Raw genomic sequence first — 23,601 nt, 5'->3', positions numbered from 1 at the left:
AAATCTAGAAATTAAAATGAAAAACAAACTGAACTGATAAATTTTATAAACCATTTTTTCAGAAAAGGATATTTTCAGCTTTTTTTAAATCTTTTATCATAATTCATTTTGTACAGATTAATTTAGATGCCCCTACCAATAGTTAATTTCTATATGTAGGAATGGGCATAAAATGGAAGTCATGCATCAATCACTAGCTCCGTTTGCTCGTGTCAATAATTAAGTGAATACGAATTTATAAACTCAAAAAAATGAAAAATACTTCGAATAATGTAACATAGCATAAACTACTGAATACGTACTAATATCATAAGAAAAAAGAGCTTTTTATATAGTTATTAAAAGTTAAATAATTAATTTATCAAAGAATATCTTATGGTCATTTACAATTGTAAAATAAAAAATATTCAATACTATATTTTCACAGTTGTGAATTGTCAAAACAAATTTGATAATATTTTTAGTTGTAATCATTTTCAGCATCAATGTATATAATGACCAAATGTCAAACAAAGCATCATATAAGAAAAACGTTGAGCATCTTCTTATAATTATTGCAATGCAAGAATATGTTTAAGATTTTTATTACGACAGTCATTAACTGTTAATAATATATTTGAAAACTTGTTTTTCTGACATCTTATCTAAAAGGAGCGATATTGACGTGAATGTGGAGAGTAACAGTAGCACGGCAACAATAGAGCGCAAAGGGTGGTGCTAGCAAGAAGAGTGACAGCGGCACAACTGTGACGGAACGATTATGTTAACAAAAAAATAACATTTAAAATGGTGTGAATTTGGAAATTAGTAATAAAATGGGAAATTTGAGAAAAGTGGATGCGGGGTTAGTGATAAAAATTGTGTGAATTTGGGGATTAATGATGAAATAGCGTTTCTAAACTTTAGAGTAGGAAGTGGACGCGGAATTTTGTTTTTAGTAATAAAAATCGAGAGTAAATTTGTCGATTTTAATTTTAAAAAAAGCATATAACATTTTAAGCATCTATTTTAATTTATACATTAAATTATTACCGTTTATTTGATTTTAAAAGACAATTTAGATCGTTTAAAATTATCGACAATAAACATTGTCGATAATTTAAATAATAAAATAAACGTCATATTCGTCGATTTTAAAATAAGTATTTTCAACTCCTAGTTCATCGACAATGTGACGATATTAAAAAAAGGGTTCATGCATAAAAAAAAATCGACAACCAAACTATTAATTTTATTATTTATTTTTAAATATTTTTTTATAAATATCGACAGTAAATTATCAAAAAATATCAACAACAAAAAATAACCGTCAATTTTTTTTACATCCTTTTATAATAAATTTTTTAAATATAAAATTTTAATATATAATATATCATAAAATTATTCATTTTAAAAATTTAAACTAAAATATAATCCTAATAATTATATCTCTGACAAACTAAAACCTGCAATATATCTTGGCAAACATGGAGAGAGCAAATGGCTTGTGCCATTGCATTATGTGGCACCATAAATGCTCTTATGTGGCACTTTAAATGCTCGTCTCTAATGTATATCAAAATGCTCATCCACGTGACAACAGTATAATGATATGTTGACTTGTAAAAAATATTAAAAAATTCAATTATCTTCAATATTTTTTTGATGGGCTTTTTTTTTATGGGGTCAATTATCTTCAATATTATTACTATTATTGAATACAAATGTTAATACACATCAGTGTAAGCTATATAGAATTCAATTCACTCTTACTATTGATATATGGTACTTGTTCTTTTATAGTGCCGATTAACAAAATTATTATATATACACAAAAAATTGATTAATAAATTAATTATTATATATAAATATATATAATTTAATTTATTTTAAATATATATTTTACTAATAATAAATTAATAACTGATTTTAATAAATACCAAATAATATATATATCCCAACTGGCAAAGAGTACGAATGACAATATGAAAGGGTGAAAATTGGTAGGAAAGGGAGAAAACTTTTCTTTCTTCATCTTACACTCTAAAATCCTATTCAGTTTTTGCTTTTGACAAAGAAAAATATAAAAAATTAATTTTTAGTTATTTAATACTAATTAATTTTAGAATTTAAAGTATATAATTTAAAGTGTAAGGTTAAACAGTCTAAAAATAAAATAAATAAAATAATTTTTAAAAAATTAACTAATATTAATAAAAAAATAATTACTTAATATTATTTGACAGAAAACGTTTTTCCTAATCCTCAATTTCTTTATGGGAATATATATAACCTATAGATCTCGTGAAAAATATTCTATTCGATGAAAATATATCAAGTTCAGTACAATTATAATAGAATAATTTATAGTCTTTAATTATTTATATAATAACATATTATAAATTAAGTTTAAATGATAAATTATTAAATTTTCAATAATGAATATAATATATTTAAAAAATAAAACAAATATTGTCGATATTATATAATTTTTATTTGAAGCACATTTAAACATTAAATATTAGTATTCGTATCATAAAAATTCAAAATATTTATAATTTAATTTAAAGTATCTAATAATTCACAAAAATAAAATATACTTTTATTACTATATATTCCATTTATTCTAACCTTAAATCTTATACTCTATTACTACAAATACTACTTTTACGAATCCGTGTAAGCATATATATTAATGAGAAGAGTAATTATAAATTTAAAAACCACAATTAATTGGATCATTCACTCAGATAAACACTTCATCAACAATATAATAGAACTCTAATATAATTTTTTTTAATAATAACATAATAATATATTTGAAAAAAAAAACAATACTACAATAATAATATAGGCACCACTCAAATAAAGATCTCAAAAACAACTTTTTCTAAAGACGGCTACGTGGCAAAACTTAAACCATACATTCTAAAACCACACTTTTAACTACATAACACTTAAAACCATAGCATTTTATGAGAAAAGCGTCACCTAATAAAAAAAAAGTAAATTAGAAGATTTAAGAGAAGAAATAATTAAATTATCAAAATTAATAGATCAAAAACTAATGATTTTAACTAATGTTAATTGTAATGATACCGAATTCTTAAAATCAATACAAAATCCTTATTTTACTATAAGTTTTATTGAAAGACTTCAAAAACCTGAAAAAACTTATATTTCACATGGAATTTCTAAAAAATGCTACCATGGAAATGATTCCCCACATCTCTATCACACGTTTAACCTACAATTAAATTCTATAGTAAATATGCTTGAAGAAATATTAGTATCCATAAATTTTCAAAGAAATAAGGAAAAAGAGGAACCTAATATAAACGAAATTAAACAAATATTAAATAAATATTTTCAGAAAGAGAATCTCAAAGAAGGAAAAATTCAAAATATAGCCAACATAACAAAACTAAAAGTAAAACCACCATTGAAATTATGAATAATGAAGAAAACTTAGAAGAAGTTACAATACTTTTTAAACAATTAAAAATGGCTCAAGAAAATAATATTATGGAACAAGAATTTCAAATAGAAGAAGAATTAGTAAATTCTAAAAATATAGAAAATGAAGAACACATCCTAGATTATTCAAGTGATGAAGAACCAGCAATTCCAATACAAGTAAAAAATGAAGCTGGAACATCTAAGGATAATCAATCTCAATTTAAATGGGAAATAGGTTTTGAAAATTATGCTTTTAAAAAGGGATTTATAAATAAAAATTCAAAGTATACAAAAATACCATCAAAGTACGTTCCTAAAATTCAGGAAATGGAAGGAGAAAGAATGCTCGATTTAGACTGTAAAAAGAATGAAAAAGAAATTTTCGAGAACTGGTTGAATTCCTTCTTATTAGAAGCCTTTACTAATCCAAAACTTAGTGAATTGTCTGGAGGAGATATCTGGAATTATATAGTGTTTCATACTAAAGGAACTGTAAGAGATTATATGACATTAATAGAAAACCAAATAATAGAAGAATTAGCAACAAAAACAACAGTTTACGATAAGATATTACATATAATGATGATTCTATATAAAGAATTTTTTGGAAAAAATATTATAGATCATAGACAAGAAGTCTATAATAAAGAATATCAAAAAGCGAAAAAACATTTAGCTAATATTCAAATATATGATTTATGTAATGTGGAATCTTACATATGTGAATATAGAATACATTATTATAAACTAAAAGAAGAAGATAAAAACCATTATCTTAGTATGTATATAACAAAACTTCCATACCCTGCTAATGAATTTATAATGGGAAGATTTATAAGAGAAGTAAATAGAGGAATAATTGAAAATAATTTTGGAGGAGCAACCTCTGCAATAAGAAAGGAAATAAAAGAACGTTGTATGCAAGAAGCAACTCAAAAAAGATTTGAAAATATAATTAGAATTTGCTGTCAGGATAATGAAGAAATACCTTAAAAATATGGTCTTAATAAAAATTTTCAAAGAAAAAGAAAATATCAATTTAAAAAAAGAAAATACTATCCAAATTGGAGAAAAAAAGAGGTATTTTAGAAAAAAGAAGTAACAATAAAAACAAAAAACAAAAAAATGACTATTGCCCAGATAAAAAAGAAAATTATAAGTGTTGGTATTGCCAAGAAGAAGGATACTATGCAAATGAATGTCCAAAAAAGAAGGATAAAAAAGATCTTACCAAACAATTAGAAATTGCTAAGTATTGTTTCATGGAACCATTAGAAGAATCAGATGATAACTTAGACTATATTTTTGAATATGTCTCAGAAACAGACTCGGAGACTAAGCAATAATACCACATTTATTACTATAAAAATAACAGAAAAGTTTATAAATACTTTCATAGATACTGGAGCAACACAATGCTTTGCTAGTACAAATATAAAACTTGATTGGAAAAAATTAAAGAAACTATTAAGAGTTAGAATAGCTGACAAATCAATACATAAAATTGACTAAAAAGCAGAAATAGCTGAAATATTTATTCAAAAGTATAGGTTTATTGTTCCATCCATATATATGTTAGATTATGGGATGGATTTTATCATAGAAAATAACTTCTTAAAGCTATATCATCCATTCATTCAAGAATTAACATATATAGTTTTAAAAGCTCCATACGATTATTTAATAAATCAAAAATCAAAACGTATAAAGATACCAACTACTACCATAGATAAGATTTTAAAATTTAAAATATTTTCTATATTAAAAACATGTTATTTAAATTTATATTTTCAGATAAATATCCCAAAAAATAATCTTAAAATAAAAATAGAAGAACTTTTGGATGAAACTTACGCTGAAAATCTTTTAGATATTAAAAATACAAATAAAAAATTAGTAAGCATTAAATTAAAAGATCCTACAAAAGAAATAAATATTCCAAATAAAATTTCTTATTCCGCAAGAGATAGAGAAGAGTTCTCATTAGAATGTAAAGATCTTTTGGAAAAAAGGAATTATAAGATTAAGCAAAAGTCATCATGCGGCTCCAGCCTTTTATATCGAAAACAATAATAAAATTAAAAGAGAAAAACGAAGAATGGTAATTAGTGCATGTTTGGGCGCCATTATTTTGTTAAAAAAAGATCTTTTTTCAATGAAAAAAGATCTTTTTTTATTTTTTAACGTGTTTGGCAAATTTCTAGTAGTAAAAGTAAAAGCACTAGTAAAATCAAAAAAAGATCTTTTTTGAGAAGCTGTAATTTACATCTTTTTTTAAAAGATCTTTTTTCCTTAAAAAAAAGATGTTTTTCATGTAATAAATAAACAAAAAAGTACTTTTATATTGTTATACCCAAATATAATTGATAGATAAAAAGACCTTTTTACATGAGATATCCAAACATAAAATTACTTTTACTTCTCTATAAGATCTTTTAAAAAAAGATAACTCGAAAAAGATCTTTTTTTAGAAGCTCACCCAAACAAGCCCTTAGTGCATGTTTGGGCGCCATTATTTTGTTAAAAAAATATCTTTTTTCAATAAAAAATATCTTTTTTAATTTTTTAACGTGTTTGGTAAATTTCTAGTAGTAAAAGTAAAAGCACTAGTAAAATCAAAAAAAGATCTTTTTTGAGAAGCTGTAATTTACATCTTTTTTTAAAAGATCTTTTTTCCTTAAAAAAAGATGTTTTTCATGTAATAAATAAATAAAAAAGTACTTTTATATTGTTATACCCAAACATAATTGATAGATAAAAAGACCTTTTTACATGAGATATCCAAACATAAAATTACTTTTACTTCTCTATAAGATCTTTTAAAAAAAGATAACTCGAAAAGAGATCTTTTCTTAAAAGCTCACCCAAACAAGCCCTTAATTATAAGAAAATGAATGAAGCAACTGTTGGTGATGCTCATAAACTTCCAAGAAAAGATTCTATTTTAGAAAAAATCAAAGGAGCAACTTGGTTTTCATCTCTTGATGCAAAATCAGGATATTGGCAACTTCGTTTAGACGAAGAAACAAAGAAATTAACTGCTTTTACTTGTCCAACAAAAGAATCAACAAGTGTGTTGCTCTATGAATGGAATGTTTTACCATTCGGATTAAAACAAGCCCAGGTATCTATCAAAGATTTATGGAAGAAAATCTAAAAGAGTTAAATGAATTTATTCTAGTTTACATTGATGATATATTAATTTTTACAAAACAGGATAAAGAAGATCATCTTCAAAAATTATTAATAGTTTTAGAAAGATGTAAAGAAAAAGGATTAGTTCTTAGCAAAAAGAAAGTAAAAATAGCAAGACAAGAAATAGAGTTTCTTGGGTTAATTTTATCCACTCAAGGAAAGCTAAAACTTCAACCAAATATTTTAGAAAAGGTAAATTTATTTCCTAATAAAATAGAAGATAGAAAACAATTACAAAGATTTTTAGGGTGTATAAATTATATTTCTGATTAAGGATTTTTAAAGAATATAACAGAATACACTAAAAACTTATTTCCAAAAATAAGTACTAAAAAAGAATGGAAATAGGAAGAAAAAGATAGTATGCAAATTCAAAGAATCAAAAAATTATGTGAAAAGCTTCGGAAACTTTATATTCCAGTAGAAAACGACTACTTAATAGTAGAAACAGATGCTTCAGACATAACCTAGTCAGGATGTCTAAAAGCCAAGAAAGCTATAAAAAGTTTGGAACAAGAAAAAGAATCACTAGATTCTAAATATTCCCCAAAAGAATTACTTTGCAGGTATATTTTAGGGACTTTTACTCCAACGGAACAGAGATATACTACTCATAAAAAAGAAACTCTAGCAGCAATTAAATCTCTTAAAAAATAAAAAATTAATTTACTACCCAAAGAATTTACATTAAGGACAGATTCAAGTTACTTAACAGGTTTCATTCGATACAATTTAAAAGTTGATTATAATCATGGGCGATTGGTAAGATGACAATTATTTTTGTTACAATATCCAATAAAAATTGAATATATTAAGGGTGACAAAAATATTATTGCAGATACATTGACAACAGAATGGAGTTCGTTTACAATGCATTAAATCAAGAAATTCAAAAATATCAGCAAGAACTCGAAGAATGTAAGCATTGTCTGCAAATAAGGGCACAGATCCAATCCCTCAAGAAAGCCATTGAAACAATGAAATCAACACAACAAGTAAAACCATCAGAGTTCAGCCAGCTAAGCATGGTGGACAAACCAGGTGAAGAAAAAATTTCAGAAAATAAAATAATTGTTGAAATTATTAAAAAATTCACACAAGATAAAAAATATTATGTAATTTATAATGGCCCCATGAAAGGAATATATGATGCCTGGGAAAAAGCAGCACCATTCACACATCAATCAAAGATAGTTCATAAAGGAGGATTTTTAACACTAGAAGAGGCAAAGGAATCCTTCAGGGAATATGAAGCTCTTCATCCAGAGCAAACCCTAAAAAGAGCAGATAAAGCTCCAATTCAAGTCCAAAGAACAGGAATAATGAGAAACATTCCTACAAGGGTTGAAATCAAGGAAAAGAAAAGGGTCTGTAGATCAAATCTCAAAGAAACCCTTAATATAGTCCTGAATTGGACTGAAGAAAAAAGGACAAGTTTGGGATACTATCCTATTGCCAAAGAACAGCTAACAAAGCTGGTTATTTTTTCAGAGGCTTTCCCATCTGACACTTATCAGTTTTTTCAGTATGAATTAATTGATACAATTTAATTTTTAATGATCTAAAAATTATTAGTGAGTTTTCTGCAGGATTCGTTGATGCAGTAAAGAGATTTAAAAATATGATTGACAATGTAAATCCAAGGGATATATCCCTAAAGTTTACAAATAGTCAATCTATTTTTAGTGAAGAAGAAGAATGCTTAGTTCCAGCACACCAAGTAATATTCATGTCCGTCTTCCTAGGAAACTTTCAACCAATTGATCAAATTCAAGATTTAACAATCTACAATCATGAAGGAAGACTAGCCAGCACGTTAGCAAGGGTCTTTGAAAGAACTCAAAAAATAATAAGGGAATCTCACACAAGAATTAATTATAAAAGCATAAATACTCTGCTTGTGTCTAGTAAAAGAAATGAAATTAAAGAAAGAGAGATGAGACTCTTGGTGAAATTTGAATCTGTATTCTACAATTTATCCGGACTCTTAGAAAAGCTTCTTGAAGGGATAAAAAGAAATATCTGCTATTTGATAAAAAACAGAGAAGACCACAAGTGCCAGCTATGTGCCTCGAAAATATCTGAAGAAAGCAATAATGAAATGGAATCCACCCACATGATAAAGGAAGAGGACAGTACATCCACCCACATGATAAAAGAAGAGGACAGTGCATCTGAAGCATCCCTCAATATTATTGCATAATGACGTAAGCGCTTAGGTTATAGAGTACCAACAATGTAGCTGGTGCAAGATAATAAACAATGACGTAAGCAATGACGTCATAAGAAGGGTAAGGATGGGAATTGTCCATCAGATCCAACCATTATAAATAAATTGCTTAGGCAATTGTAGAAGGCATAAAAAAACAGAAAGCAGAAGGCTAAGAGTACTCATATGCTAGGAGAGCAAGGAGGAAGCTGCCGAGGCAATTCTGTAGTCTGACAAAAGAATTTCCTTAGGAAAAAATAGTTTTAAACTCTCCTCTGGAGTTAATATCTACAATATCCCCTTTGGAGATAAAAACACCTTATGTAAAATATACTAAATAAAGGAAGTTTTTCTCCAGAAAGGTACGTCTTTGTCCTAATCTCTTAGTTATGAATTATTTAGAAAGCTTAGAATTAACGGAAGAATCTGATTATTATAGATTAACTGCTTTATTAGATAATAAAAATAGGCTGTTCTAAAAACAGAACTAAATCGCAAATCAAATGAAAATTTTAATAAACAAAGTCTTTTAAAAGAAGTTTTTAATAGAAAAAATATAATATATTATGGAAAAATTCAACTTGAGGCCCCTGTAAAAATAAAATCTGCTAATGGAGAACTTGAAATAGCTTTGATAAATGATGAAGAATTAAGTAAACAGATTAAAAAAATTAAGGATCAACAGAAAAGATCTAAAATTGGATGGATTCATATTAGTACCATACAAGTTTTAATCAAATCTACATATATGAAAGGAATTAATTCACCAATAAGTTTAGCAATCTGTGACAAAAGAATTACTCATGACCCAATAGATCAAATAATTGGAATTGTTCATGGAAATTTGGCAAACGTAAATGTTAAATTTAATGCCCATCTTGGATATGCTATATCTTTATCAACTGAAAATCTTGGTAGATCTATAAGTTTAGCTTATAAATTTCATAGAAAAAGTTTAATGGAACAAGATGATGAACCATTTTCAATTACATATGCAATAAATTATGCTTTAACAAATAGCCATCATAGTATAATATTTAAAAATAGAGAAAGAATTTATGTTGATGAATTATTTCAGAAAATTGTAAAAACAGAAATACCAAAATACAAAGCTATTGAAAACCCAGTTCTATTGTTAAAAAAACCATAAAAAAGATCGGTTTCATCAAATTTTCAAATAAGAGAATTTAAAATCAATAGTCCTTTAAGTTTATCTAAATTAAAAATTAAAGAAGAAAACTCTGAAATAAAAGAATTAACAAAAAAGGTCGAAAAATTAAATGAAATCCTAAATACTAAATTATGACAATAAATAAGGAAGAAATATATGTAACTTATCAAGATAAGAAACAAGAGCTCTTTGAAAGAGAGAATCGTTTGAATTATTTGCAGTTTTCTGAAATAAATCAAAGAGCATTTAAAGCTCTAAAAATAATCTAGAACAGGTTAAAAAGAGAAGTTGAAGAGCTAGAAAAATTCATAGAATCTCTGAAAAATAGTGATGAATCAATGATAGAGTTTGCAGAAATTCTAAAATAAATAATGATAAACAAAACTATTTTAGGAATTATAACAAGATTACCTAATTTATGAGGCATAAAAAGATTGAAAAACCAGAAAATAAAATAAAAAGAAAAAGAGCGAAAAAATTAAAAAATAAAATAGAGGAGTATAAAAGAGAATTAAATAATCTTCCGATCGCAATTGATGACCTTATAATAAAAATGATAGAAATAAGAATAAATATAAACAAGTTAAAATTAAATCTAGGAAATTTATAAATGCTTGAAAAATCATATTACGATTTAAAAGAATTAAAATTGTTGAAAGAAAAAAATGGAGAATCAAATTGAAAAACTAGAAAGATAATTAGAAATAAGAGAAAGTGTAGAAATAAAAGAAGTTTTTGAGGATTTAAGAAATTATAAACAGATAAAAGATTTTATAATAATCTATGTAAAAAAGAATATTATAATTATGATAGAAATTAGAATAGAGTTAAAAAACTATAAATATGAAATCAGAAAATTATAAATACATCAAGAACTAGTAATAAATAATCATTTAACAAATACAAGAAAAATTACAGAAATGGTTAATACTCTAGATTATGAAGTTGCAAATTATTTTTATAAAAATCCTTTAAATAAAGCACCACTAATTGAATCTATACAAATTATAAATTTATTCGAAGCAAAATATGAAGAGATAGTAGAAATTTCGAAAAAAGAATTAAAAGAAAAGTCGAAATTGAAAAATTGGTATCAGAGCCAAGTTAACAATCAAAACTAACACTTTCTCTTTAAGCAACACTTTTAATAATACGCTTTTAAATTAATATCAACCACAAAATAAAAAACATCTTTACAAAAAGATGAAATTGGCAACTTCACTGTAGCATCCTAATAATATATATTTTATAGACACTTAGAAAACGATATACGTACATATCATCATCCTTTAGTAAACAAAAAAAATATATCATCACCCTTTGTAAATGGGTATAAATTGTTAAAAAAACTATTAACTTTTAACAACTAAAAATAAATTATAATGGAGGTGAAAAATATGTAAAAGTCTAACTTTTTAGTTTTTACTCCTTAAAAATTATGCTTTTACTATTTTTTCAGGTGACTTTTCAAAATCTCTATATTTTTTCACACAAGACAACTTGAATTACATACCAACAATATCTTCTTTAAATCAAGTTTGTAACTATTGCAAACACCTTTTTCAATTTATATTAGGAATGTTTAAGGACCGATTCGATTTAGATCTAACATATATTTTATCGAATTTAAATTTATTATCTTTATTTGATGTTATTTCTAAATCGGGTTTAGATTATACTTTGAAAAAGTCATCCGACTTGTTCTAAACTCATTTTTAATACAAAAAATATATTTTAGAATAGTAAAATTAATAATGTCATATTATATTTTTATATTTTAATTAATATTTTTTTATTAAGTGATATTATTTTTATTTTAAAATAATTTTTTTGTATAAATATGATATAATATTTATTAAATTTAATTTTTAAAAATAAAATTTATTATTTTAGTATATAAAATTTATAAATTTATATATATTCATTTTAAATCGGATCGATCCAATTCAGTTTATTTTGAGTTAGTTTTGAATTGATTCAAAATACACTTCATGACTTTTTAAACCAAATCTAAATTTAATTAAATCTAGTCCAACTATAGATACCCCTAATTTATATATAAATTATTGACAAGATTAGTTTAATTACTAATTTTTTTAGTTAATATTATTTATTAAAATAATTTTATTTATCTTAAATTTGTAATCATAAATTTAAATGTTTAAATTGATTAATATTAACTAACTATAAGTTTGATTTTTTTTTTTTCCATTCTGTCACGAGAAAGTTAAACTCTCTCTTGTGGTTTTGTTGCTCGTAGTATCCAGCAAGTGATCCAAACGGGCACGTAACAGTGCACATGGCATGCGGGGGAAACAACGTCGTGGCATGTAAGGAGCAACCACATATCAATCTTCAAAGTTTTGAGGAGGGTGGGCCTCTTAGCTCATGACAACTCAATAGTTTGAGAGCGAGGAAGAGAGAAAAAAAAAATGGAAGATTAATTATATAAAAGCGGTCCCCAACATACTGGTTATTACTTATTAGGGTAGGGACGGATTCATATCTTGCTTACAGAGAAAAATATTATATATTATGATAGGTGTGACTTGGTCAGACCTCTCAACGGAATTATCATTCCCAACTCGACCAGAAGCTAAGTTTATGGGTTGCTTCTGGATTTAAAATTTCTTTTTTAGGTTTGGCATATTAGGGGAAAAAGGAAGGAGAGAGAGGAGCGGGGAGAATAAATAAATGTAGATCGCAATAGTTTTCTCTTTGTTTAATTAACTGACAGTTATTGGTTAAGACTTGGGAGTCTTGATTGTGACTCATGCCCAATTTGAGTTTTCATACCACGATATCATATATGATATATAGCATTAGAAAAAAGAATATGTAAATGATGAAATCACCAGTAAATTTTATTATTTCTTTTAATATTTAGTCAATTTTAAAAATTAAATTTTAAATTTTAATAGTATAAAAATAAAGTATTACTCAAAATATTTATTAATATTGATAAAAATATTAGTTTCTAATATTTTTTATATTAAAATTTGCTATTATTTAAATGTAAGTTCAAATTTAAAATTTTAATAAGATTAGATTTAATTTCTATATTTATTATTTTATTATTTAATCAATTATATAATTAATTTATCTATATATGATAAATTCAGATGTAATTAATACTTGAATTAAACCATTTTTTATTCAAAATATTTTATATAACATATTAATGGCGTGAACGCGTAACAAAATGTTTAAGAAAATGAAACATAAGTGTAGGATTAAACTAATGAAATATAATTCAAATGACATAATTTTTTTATTTTTAATTAAAAATTTTAAATTCAAATTTTTAGTTTAAATTAATAAAAAAAAGTGAAGGATTGGAAGAGTTGCGTACTACTCTAGCTTTCTTATAGTATTATAATTATTTTACCTTTATTAAGAAATTTTCTAAAGAAGAAAAAAGTTTTACATATTAGTGATCACTTAACCAGTTATTGTATAAAAAATGGCTGTGCAATAATAATAATAATAATAATAATAATAATAATAATAATAGAACTGGTATGTTCAGTTCAGTGATGAACTAATGAGTAGTCTTATGTAGGAAATTTTATTACACCCGAGCAACAGATAAGAAGAAGCAGTAAAATGCTGCTTGTCTATAATGGTTAACCATTTGCATGGCACTGTGAAGCGGATGGAGTTTAAATATTAGGGCATACATACAAACATATACATGCAGAGATGCAATTATTTGGCTGCCGCTATTAATTGAGAGATAACAACGTAACTAACCCTTTTGGGCAGGCTTTGGCGGTGATGAAATCATTTTATAATTTTTCCGTGTTCAACAAGTAAAGCGCTTCAATTAATTCTATCTGTATATTTATCTAAGAAAAAGTTACTAATATAATACAGAAGATTTATATTATTGATAAAATTATATCTCAAAAATATGTATGAGAAATAAGTCTTCAAAATATTTAAAAAACGATACAATAATTATATATTAAAAATATTAAAAAGTAAAATATTTTTATCTTTATAATTTAATTATTTTACGTCATCATCAAGTGATTTTTTTTTTGTAATTTTTCTTAGTCGATTTTTTTTAAGAAAATGAAAACAAAGTTTAGATATCAAATTTCACTTCGATTTTTTGTACGTATTTGATAAGAGTTATGCTACGTGTATATTAAAATAGTCACTAAAATTAGTTATTATTATAAAATATATACTGAAATATAAATACACATTGAAAATAAATTAAACCATACATATATTTATATACAAATATATTAATAATTAATTTTAATGAATAATTTTAGTGTACAAATAACATTTTTAATCTTTTAAATAGTTGTCAAAATGTCTTACAAAAATTCGAACCATATACATAATTTATTTACCAAAAAAAGTCATTTGTCGCTTTTTAAAAATTAAATGTGTTTTGGTTATTTTTCTTATATGTTTTAAATTTTTTAAGACTTATTTGTTGTTCGGGACTTTAAAATTATTTTTGTCAATCAAATAAATTTTAAAATATTATTTTAGTAATTTATATTTATTTATTTATTTATTTATTTATTTATTTATTTATTATATGACTCTCTACCTTTGTATTATGATATAAGATACAATAATTGTTAAAACTTTTTAAAATATATAACTCATTTTTAAAACACTACACGGAAAATTATGGCGGTTTTTGGAGTGATTTGTGCCGGTTTTTAGCCGCCACGAAACGGGATTCCAGCGGTTCGTTAAGCGTCGCCTATTAGGGGATGGTTATATGATTTTGCGGCAGTTCTCAGAAACTGCTGGTACAACAGCCGCAAAACCGAAAAATAGCATCGCAATGTTTAGAGTCGGTTTAAAACCGCCGCGATATGCCCACAGTGATGCACACGAATTGACCGGCGGTATGAAACCGTTGCTGTTTAACGGCCACGGTTTTTTTCAAATGTAATTGGCGGCGGTTTGAAACCGCTGTTGTTTAACGGCTACTATTTTTCAAATGTAATTGGTGGCGGTTTAAAACCGCCACTATCTCCTAGCCTGCTTTTTCGAATTTCTTACTTTTATTTCACAATCGTCGCTATTTTCCAGTTAAATGGGCGCAAAAATACTCTATTGTACACTAGCAATCAACGCTCTTTTTTATTTGAATGTACTAGTCTTTTTTTAATCCTTCTTAATATTATAAGTTAAATTATTTTATATCCCAAAAAATAAATTGCTCGGTAAACGACAATAGAAAAACTATTAATTTAATTGATATAATTATCCAAATATCAATAAAGTGTACTCTTTACTAAGAGTTGCATAATCAACACCAAAAACGTGTATATCTGAAAGGAAAAAAGGTTCCACAATCTTAAGATCTACTTTCTAATCTGTTCCTCCAACGCACTCATCCATGCGGTGACGTCTGATGGCAGCTTCCCACCTTACCCTTGAAGTAGACATATCAAAGCACTCTCCATTGCCTGCATCCTTACCTTTCCAACTGCTACTTCATCCTCCACTACCTGTCTTTTTGTCTTCTCGGCTACTACTTTATCCTCCACTGCCTGTCTTTTGGTCTTCTCGACTGCTACTTCATCCTCCACTGCCTTCTTTTTCAATTTTTTGGCTGTCAACTCTGCTTGTAGTTCAAGCAGCACCCTTTGGGTCTCCTTCCTTTCGAAGAATTGACTAGAAGTCGGCCCCAACCCCATGCCACGCACCCTACCCGGGTGCTCCTTTTCGAGAGTTTGAGCAAGTGAATCATTCTGAGACAACAGTTTAGAGGATTCATCACATTGCTCAATAGTCTCAATTTTTTCCTACACACATAGATAAGCAATTATAAGCAATTATTAGCTAGTCGCTAACCGCACAGACTTCCAATAAAATTTTAAAAACTAAAACATAGGAGAAATTACTTCCCAATTCTCAACACATTACTTACTCCAATAGCCCGAGCTGCATCATGGACATAGGAGACATTAGCTCTTTTGTGCGTTAAGAGATACAACTCTCCTCTACTAACTCTCCTCCCTTGTCGTTTTGACTGTACCAATAATGATGACAAAGTGAATAAGTAGAGGAAGAGATAGTTCAAAAACATTCTCAAAAATAGATTACCTCTTCTTCTCCGAGCCTTGCCAAGCTTTTCGATCCGCCAGTATGGGTGTAAAGCTGATTTGATCGGTTCTCAGCATTTTTCTTACATTTCTCCTATCATGCCATCAAATTAAGAGTTACTAGACACTAGTTCTGACTAACTCAATGTAATATAAATAGACTTTTTCTGTTATGAAATAAAAATATATTACCCGTGTCTCTTCACTATTGTGATAATCGAGAAACCATCTCCAGTGGTCCGCAGTAATTTCCGGTGGGCAGTTTTCAATATTTTCTTCAAGTGAAAGTTCTAAGTCATAGCAGTGATGGTATAATCTGTTCCTCGTTTCTTTCCAAACTCTTCTTAGCATTTTGAATATTATACGCTTGATAATTCCTCTACTATCTTCATCAAAATGGAACATTTCCTGCAACATTAAAATTAAGTTGTCAATAGTGTTCAAATTATGAGTCCGAAATGGTACAAAAAAAAAAGATTTTACCTTTACATATTCATTATAGACCTTGTCCCTGGTGCGAACCTTTCTCCAGTCCTTCTCACAGATTGGGAATTTGGTGTAATCAGATCCTAGCATTCCCATAACACCGCTCACTATACCTGCTTCATCCCCAACTGGTTGCAGTGCACTGTTAAATCTGAGTACGATCTTTCTTCTGTTAGGTGGCTTCATAGCTTCCTTCACACTCATTTTGACATGTTTGATTGTGCCATTGAATTCTGTAAATCATAGTTATTCTATGTGAGTTACCATTGGAGCCAAGCTGCAATGACATCATAGGAAAATAGCTGAATGAAAAATAGAATTAAATAAATTCTTGTATACCAATTGTTTTAACATCCCAAAATTTAGTGCTCTTGCATCCTTTGCGCTTCTGAGCATCCGATGCAGCAAACAGGTTATCAACATGTTGCTCAAAAGAATCTACCTCATCTGCCTCTGTGTCTAAGTCTTTGGCGTCCGGCTTCGAGTTTTGAACATCATGCGTGCAAGTCCGTGGAGCAGGCGGTGGTTCGCTACGGGGCGGATGAAAGGGGCGTAAAGACGAGGATGCGGGGGCACCACCGCCACTGGGCGGTAGAATTGGATAGTCCGCTTGATGCAAAGTTGAAGTCGCATCAAATTCTACTTGATGCTGCTGACATGCTGTGTCTACACGAGCTCTTTTCGTGAAACGACCTATCCTAGGTATCTTTCCTAACTGCATTCGGATCAAAACAAAATGATAATAATTAATATATAGATAATAATATTTATTAACATGCAAAAAAGACACTGGTATATCCCAGTTAATATTTATTAAACTCAGGTATTTATGACATATTAATAATAAATAATTTATAATATGAGACTAAAGACCGTAGTTAAGGGTGATAATAGATAATTTAATCAGAATGATGAAATACACTAACAATTAAAGTTATTAATAAGTAATGATAGTTATAGTAAATCAAAATCATGTGCTACTAAGCTTACTTGGTATACAGGAATTATGCTCAAATTTGTAGTTTGGAATACACTGACAACTCGTTCCTATTGCAATTGAATATATCATCTTATATGCATTATAGTAATGGTAGGACATAGCGTGTCATCACCAAACCACACACATACATATAAATTCCAATCTATTAATATATAATAGGAGAGTAGTAGTTGGTTTGTTGAACGACAAGTGTATAGGTTTGTTGAGTGACAAGTGGCGCTTTGTATAATCATAAGTGGCATCATTAAATAATAACCAAAAATCTATTCTCTCTTTTCTTGACCTTTGGTCCTTTGCTGCGTTTAGGTCACACGCCCACCGTTTTATCTATCGTATAGAGCGGCAAACCAAATTTCAGTGAGAATTCAAATTTCAAATCTGGGATTTATTTTTCTTCGAAGCCCGTCCCTTTTCTCTCCTCTCACACGTTCTCCTTCCAGCCCACTTTCCCATCGTAGCAGTGAAGAAGAAACCACGCCGGTGAAGGGAAGCGCAATGGATGAAGCAGAAGAGGGAGACGACGGAGGCGACGACCGTCGTGAGAGAGGTTGTCGTCGCTACTGAATCAATTGAAGAGAGAAAATAGAACAGTCAGGGAGAAAGGAAGAAGAAGGAGGTGACGACAGTGATGGAAGCCACCGCCGCTGCTGCTAAATCTACCACCGAAGAAGAAAGTCATTAGAAAGAGGGGAGAGCAAAAAAATTGGAAGAAGAAAAGTAGAGAGGAAGACCCGAAGCAGAGAACGTGGAAGAGGAGGAGCCCTTCAGCTACGATACACTGCTGCTTCACCGTCGTCACCGCCGGAAAGCACCATAGCCAACGTGCCATTGACCTGGTCTTGCTTTTGCCCCCCTTATCTGTTCTGCCTCTGTCATGGTTTTATAATTGCTATTTTGCTATTTTTTCTTTCTGCTCTTCCCTGCCATTAAAAATCATGAGACAGAAGTTAAAGTATGAACTTAAGGTATTTTTCTTTCATGCAATTTATGTTTTATAACAGTGATAACGAATATGGTGACTAAAAGCATATATCATAATATTCACTTCTAAAGTTCATACATTTTCTTCATTATTAATCCAAAATCGTGTTTTGAGATCCATCTTTTAAAGATCTTATTTTTGAGAATCAATGATAGTACTATCAACATTGAGAATCTCTGATCTGTCTTCTGATCAAATGATAATGGTATATGGATAAATTTTAGTTTGTTCAAATCTGTATTGTAAAATCCTAAATTATTTCTTGCAAAATACACTATTTTTGCCAACTAAATTTATTTGAAGCATACTATTTTATCTTTGTATTTTGGTCTCTGGTCATTAAGTTATTTGATCTATACTTATTTTGGTTTATATGTTTGATATTTGATACTGACAGACATGTTTACATCCCAAATTTCTCCTCTCTTGCAGATTCCATGATGCAAATGCCATGTCACTAGCATTTAGTATTCTTGAGAAGCTTATTGAGCTTTTAGGGAGCAAAAATAGCCTCATTGAACTAGGTTTTAAACTTCACATGGTATAGTACCACTGTTCTTTGCCATTGGGTTAGTGCAAATTGTTGCCTTTTTTTATGGGATCAGAATTTATATCTTTTGTTTGATACTAATTATATCTAGATGAAAGGTCAATTTGTAGTTACTACTTTACTTTCTTTGACAAAATGAAAAGTCAGAAAAAAATTATATATTTGAAGTTTGGTTTCTGATTTTACTTTTCTTGAAAGATTAATTTGTAGTTTATTTTTTTATTTTAATTGATTTCCAAAATTTTTATTTGAACTTTTTTTAAAAGTTATTTGTTTATCTGCTTCTTTTTTCCTTTTTTTATTTTGATTTTTTCAGAAATTTTCATCTCTTAGTAACATAATGGTGGTCAATTGTCACAAATGAATGTGCCTTCAAGAATTTATGGATATGCTATTCATTTCGAATTGGATGATGATGCCAATAGGTCATTTAACAATTCATAAGAGATCCAAAATGATAAATTACATGAACTATATATAAATTTTATGAGATCTAAAAAATTGATTAAACATTTTTTGTATTTTGGTTAACTTCAATAAGCAAGTTAAACCATAAAATTTGAAACTTCTTGAGTTTGAAATTTGATCTAGAAGTCTTTTTTTAAAGGTGGTTATTAAGGTGTTGAGTCCAAGAGATAAATACATGATCTTTTTTTATACAATATTACTAATTAATTAAGGTGGTTATGATTTTGTCAATCTAAAAGTTTCTCCAATAATTCCTGTGATACTAATGTCAAAATTCTTCTTATTTTTAAAATATTTTTGCACATTTTCTTAGTGTTGTATATCTGTGTCATGTGTGTGCTTCATATGCTAAGTATTAAGGATGACAACAACTATTTTTCCATATATTCTTATTCTGAATTGTGAATTCTTTGCTGAAATTTCCTTTTTTCCCTTCTAGCAATATATATGTGCAACAATCTCATACCATGTTTGTGTATTTCTCTATGTGAATTTTGGGGATGAATTAATGCTAATATTTCATTGAGCTGTTAATTTTCTAGAGGCTACTATTGCAAGAGTACGAGATGAAAAGTGGTTGTTCCTTTTTCTTTCATGCTGCTCATGACTGACTTTGAACTTGAATGTAATGAAAAACGGCTGCCAGATGCACCAGACAGGACACCGGCTGCCAATGTTGAAGGTGGCTGAAGCATTGCATTTTTAGGTACTCCTTTTCTTTGTTATTTATTGTTCTTTCTGCTTTTAAATGATCCCACTATACATTAAGCTTCTCAATAACTAAGCAGAATATTATTTTGATGGGCACCAACACAGGCACTGTCTAAGTCTCTAAGACATTAACTGTAGACAAACTGCTTTATTTAAAGGAGTTTACACTTTTGGAGCCAAACAAAAATGAAACCATTAGCCTAGAAAACATCAAAGCGGTTAGTTTTGTTTCAAATTCTTTTTATATACTTGGTTAATATGATGGTGTTTGCCATCTCACAAATTTGACATGGTCAGACCTCGATGAAAAATGCAACAAATGCTATGGAGTCACATATTCTTGACTTTTTTGGATCAGTAAGTTCTATGATTTAACTGTACCAATGCTTCCATACATTATATAAATAGCATTTGCACCAATAGTGCTTGCTGATTAAAATGAATTTGGGTTGTAGCTTAATGCATTGCAATATAGAATGATAGATTATGATGAGTTTCGTGCAGCTACACTCACTGTTCATTAACTTGAAGCACTTAATAGTCACCCCAAATATATTGCAATGCATTAAGCTGCAATATGTTGTACTTTTAACAAGTCTTTCTTCTAATTATTGTTGGACAATGCAATTTGAAGACAATTGTAAAATCTTTTTAATTAATAATTTAGGACACATTTTGTTTTTGTAGCTATAATAATTAGAAGAAAGACTTATAAAAATAGTTGATGGTGTGAAAAGTACAACTTATGTGATGCTGCTCACATCATGAGTTAGACTGCCACACCAATTTTTAAAATTGTGCTCGCTTTGTCATTAAGCTTCTCACAGCATCTCAATTTTGTAAGAGATACTGAAAAATATTATGTGATATTTCTACTGTTTTATTTTAGCGTGATCAACTATTTTTCATGTTCTATTTTAGCGTGAACAATTTTTTGCTCATAAATTAAAAAAACTGAAAGACAAAATAGATTAATGAAAGAAATTTTTTGCACTAACCCATATAGGACATGTGTTTTCCTTTAGACAAAAATGCCTTCTACTGAATATTTGCCACCATAATTTTCTTTGCTGTTGGGTTAGTTAGTGCAAGTTGTAGCCTTTTTTCATGGGATCAGAATTTGTATCTTCTGTTTGATACTAATTATATCTGGATGGAAGATCAATTTGTAGTTTACTACTTGAAATGGCATAAGAAACTTATAAATTGGCTGTTTGGTCACTGATTTTATCTTTCTTGGAAGATCAATTTGTAGTTTACTTTACTATTTTATATTTGCATTTTGGTGTTTGATACTAACAGATATATTTATATCACGAATTTTATTTGCAGATTTCATGATGTAAATTCCATGTAACCGCCGTTTAGTGTTCTTAAGGATCTCATTGAGATTTTAGAGAGCAAAAATAGCAAAAATACTGCTTGCTATATTAGCCAGTAGTATCTAAGACTTATTTCTTCATTTGAGATCTAGCATCATATTATATGGTTATGTTACCTTAATTAGCCTCCTAATAATTGTGGTTAACGGGTTATAGTTGTGTCCTACTTATTGATGGAGGGAAAGAACTTTTAAGATTTTCAAAATTAAAAGATAAAAGAACTTTTAATTCTGCGTTTTCTGTCTGCATCGTTGTTTTTTGTGCGAGGAAGAGATTCTTTTAGGATTTATAAGTGAATTTTGCAAATGGATGATTTGAATAAATTGTGAACTGTAATCTTGCAATTGTTGGGGTTTTGATCACTTATTTTTTTGTGTATTTTGTGTATCTCTATCTGATATTTCATGATCACATGATTATATTATCGTTATTAAAATGATTCTCCTCTTCATTGTGTTTAACCAACTTTTTTTTCACAAAATTTGCAGATAGTTTTCGTTGATAATGGGTTTCAATTCAGTGTATAGGAGCTTGCAAGACATATTCCCCCAAGTATTGCTCTTTACCTTTAAAATTTGAAAGTTTAATTGAATTATGGTTATCTATTGTTGGATTTTAAGTATAATAATTGCTACCCTGTGATCTGGTGTTATTTATACTATATTGTGGCTACGAATCTTCAATTATGGATTGAATTTACATTCAAACAATTAACTAATTAAAAAAAATATTATTAAGTGATAGAGATTCTAGCTGCATATTAAACATACAGTAGCGGCATGTTTTTAGGTGAATGAGTAGCTTTATATGTTGATATTTTCACCTGATAATCCTTACAAAAGACTACTAATTTCACCTGAACAATTTCTGATATTAGTTGTTTAACACTACGATTAGTTAAAAAGTACTTTCCCTTCCAAGTTTTCAGAAATCAACATTGGTAGTTTCCATTTACATGAGAACAAGCTTGAAAGATTTCTTTTAGCCTATGATTTCCAAATTTCTGAGTATTTTTGTGTGCATTAATCTGTGCATGCAACCAACATGTAAGCATGCCTCTTTCAAGATTTCAAAATAAACACTTTATCCCATTATTTTAAAGAATTTTTGTTCATACCGGAACATTTAAGGTTGTGGTTATTGAAAATTCAAATGATGCTAATCAAGCTGCTAAAATTGTTCTCAGTAAAATTATTCTGGCATCAAAGATTCTATCAAATTCACTCAATAAATTGCATAGAGACTTGATATGCATGTATAACAAAATTGGAATGGCTTCGTTTTTCATGGGATATTGGTCTTTTCTCTATGTATGTGCTTGGTCTGCAAATTGATAGTCTAATTGTATTCTTCGCAGGTCATGAGAAAGAATTATGTTTTTAATTTATTGTTGAAGTATCATTATGCTTTTAGTTTATAAAAGTATTGAAAATTATTCTAATTGTGTCTCTTCATTAGTAATTCTAAAATTCTTAGTGCAAAGTGATAAAAAATGAATAAATGAATGAACAATTAATTAGTGTCCAAACTCCAAATTATCAAATTCGTTAAATGAAAATTAACTTAAATTTGGTCACCGTTCGTACCTTGCTTTTTTTAAATTTTAAATTCAATTAATAAACAATAATTGAATAGGATGCATGTTTGCATGATATATTGGTTGATTGTGTTGTAACACTATAATTAACATTGCATTGTGTCATCATGTATAATTTATCTTCCCATGGTTACATGTAGAAGGGGTGATATCACAACTTAATTAATATGAAATTTAAGAATATTAGTATGGTGCTGAAAATTTGTTAATGTTTTTTAAACTTTTTCAGAAAAGGATTAGGAGGCACATATGAAAGGGACGTGCCATTTGCTACTGTCCTTGAAGATTTTGGAAGTGACCATAATGATTTTTATTTTGCTGCTTTA

The 23,601-nt window shown here is 28.1% G+C and overlaps 1 long non-coding RNA gene across 2 annotated transcripts; it reads left to right on the top strand.

The window, feature by feature from the left end:
* The first annotated feature begins 17,892 nt into the window (after window positions 1–17,892).
* LOC112790796 (uncharacterized) lies at window positions 17,893–21,708 on the top strand. Of its 2 annotated transcripts, none has more exons than XR_003196897.2 (6): window positions 17,893–18,421; window positions 19,000–19,108; window positions 20,232–20,291; window positions 20,402–20,514; window positions 20,594–20,653; window positions 21,629–21,708. It is a non-coding gene; the product is annotated as an uncharacterized lncRNA (long non-coding RNA). The 2 variants fall into 2 exon arrangements; XR_003196898.2 differs by having other exon boundaries at window positions 20,128–20,291.
* Window positions 21,709–23,601: the final 1,893 nt, after the last annotated feature.

The sequence above is a fragment of the Arachis hypogaea genome, chromosome 3 (genome assembly GCF_003086295.3).
Source record: "Arachis hypogaea cultivar Tifrunner chromosome 3, arahy.Tifrunner.gnm2.J5K5, whole genome shotgun sequence".
Taxonomy (NCBI): Eukaryota; Viridiplantae; Streptophyta; class Magnoliopsida; order Fabales; family Fabaceae; genus Arachis; species Arachis hypogaea.
The sequence above is the reverse complement of the archived record's forward strand: the minus strand, read 5'-3'. Positions and strand labels throughout refer to the sequence as shown.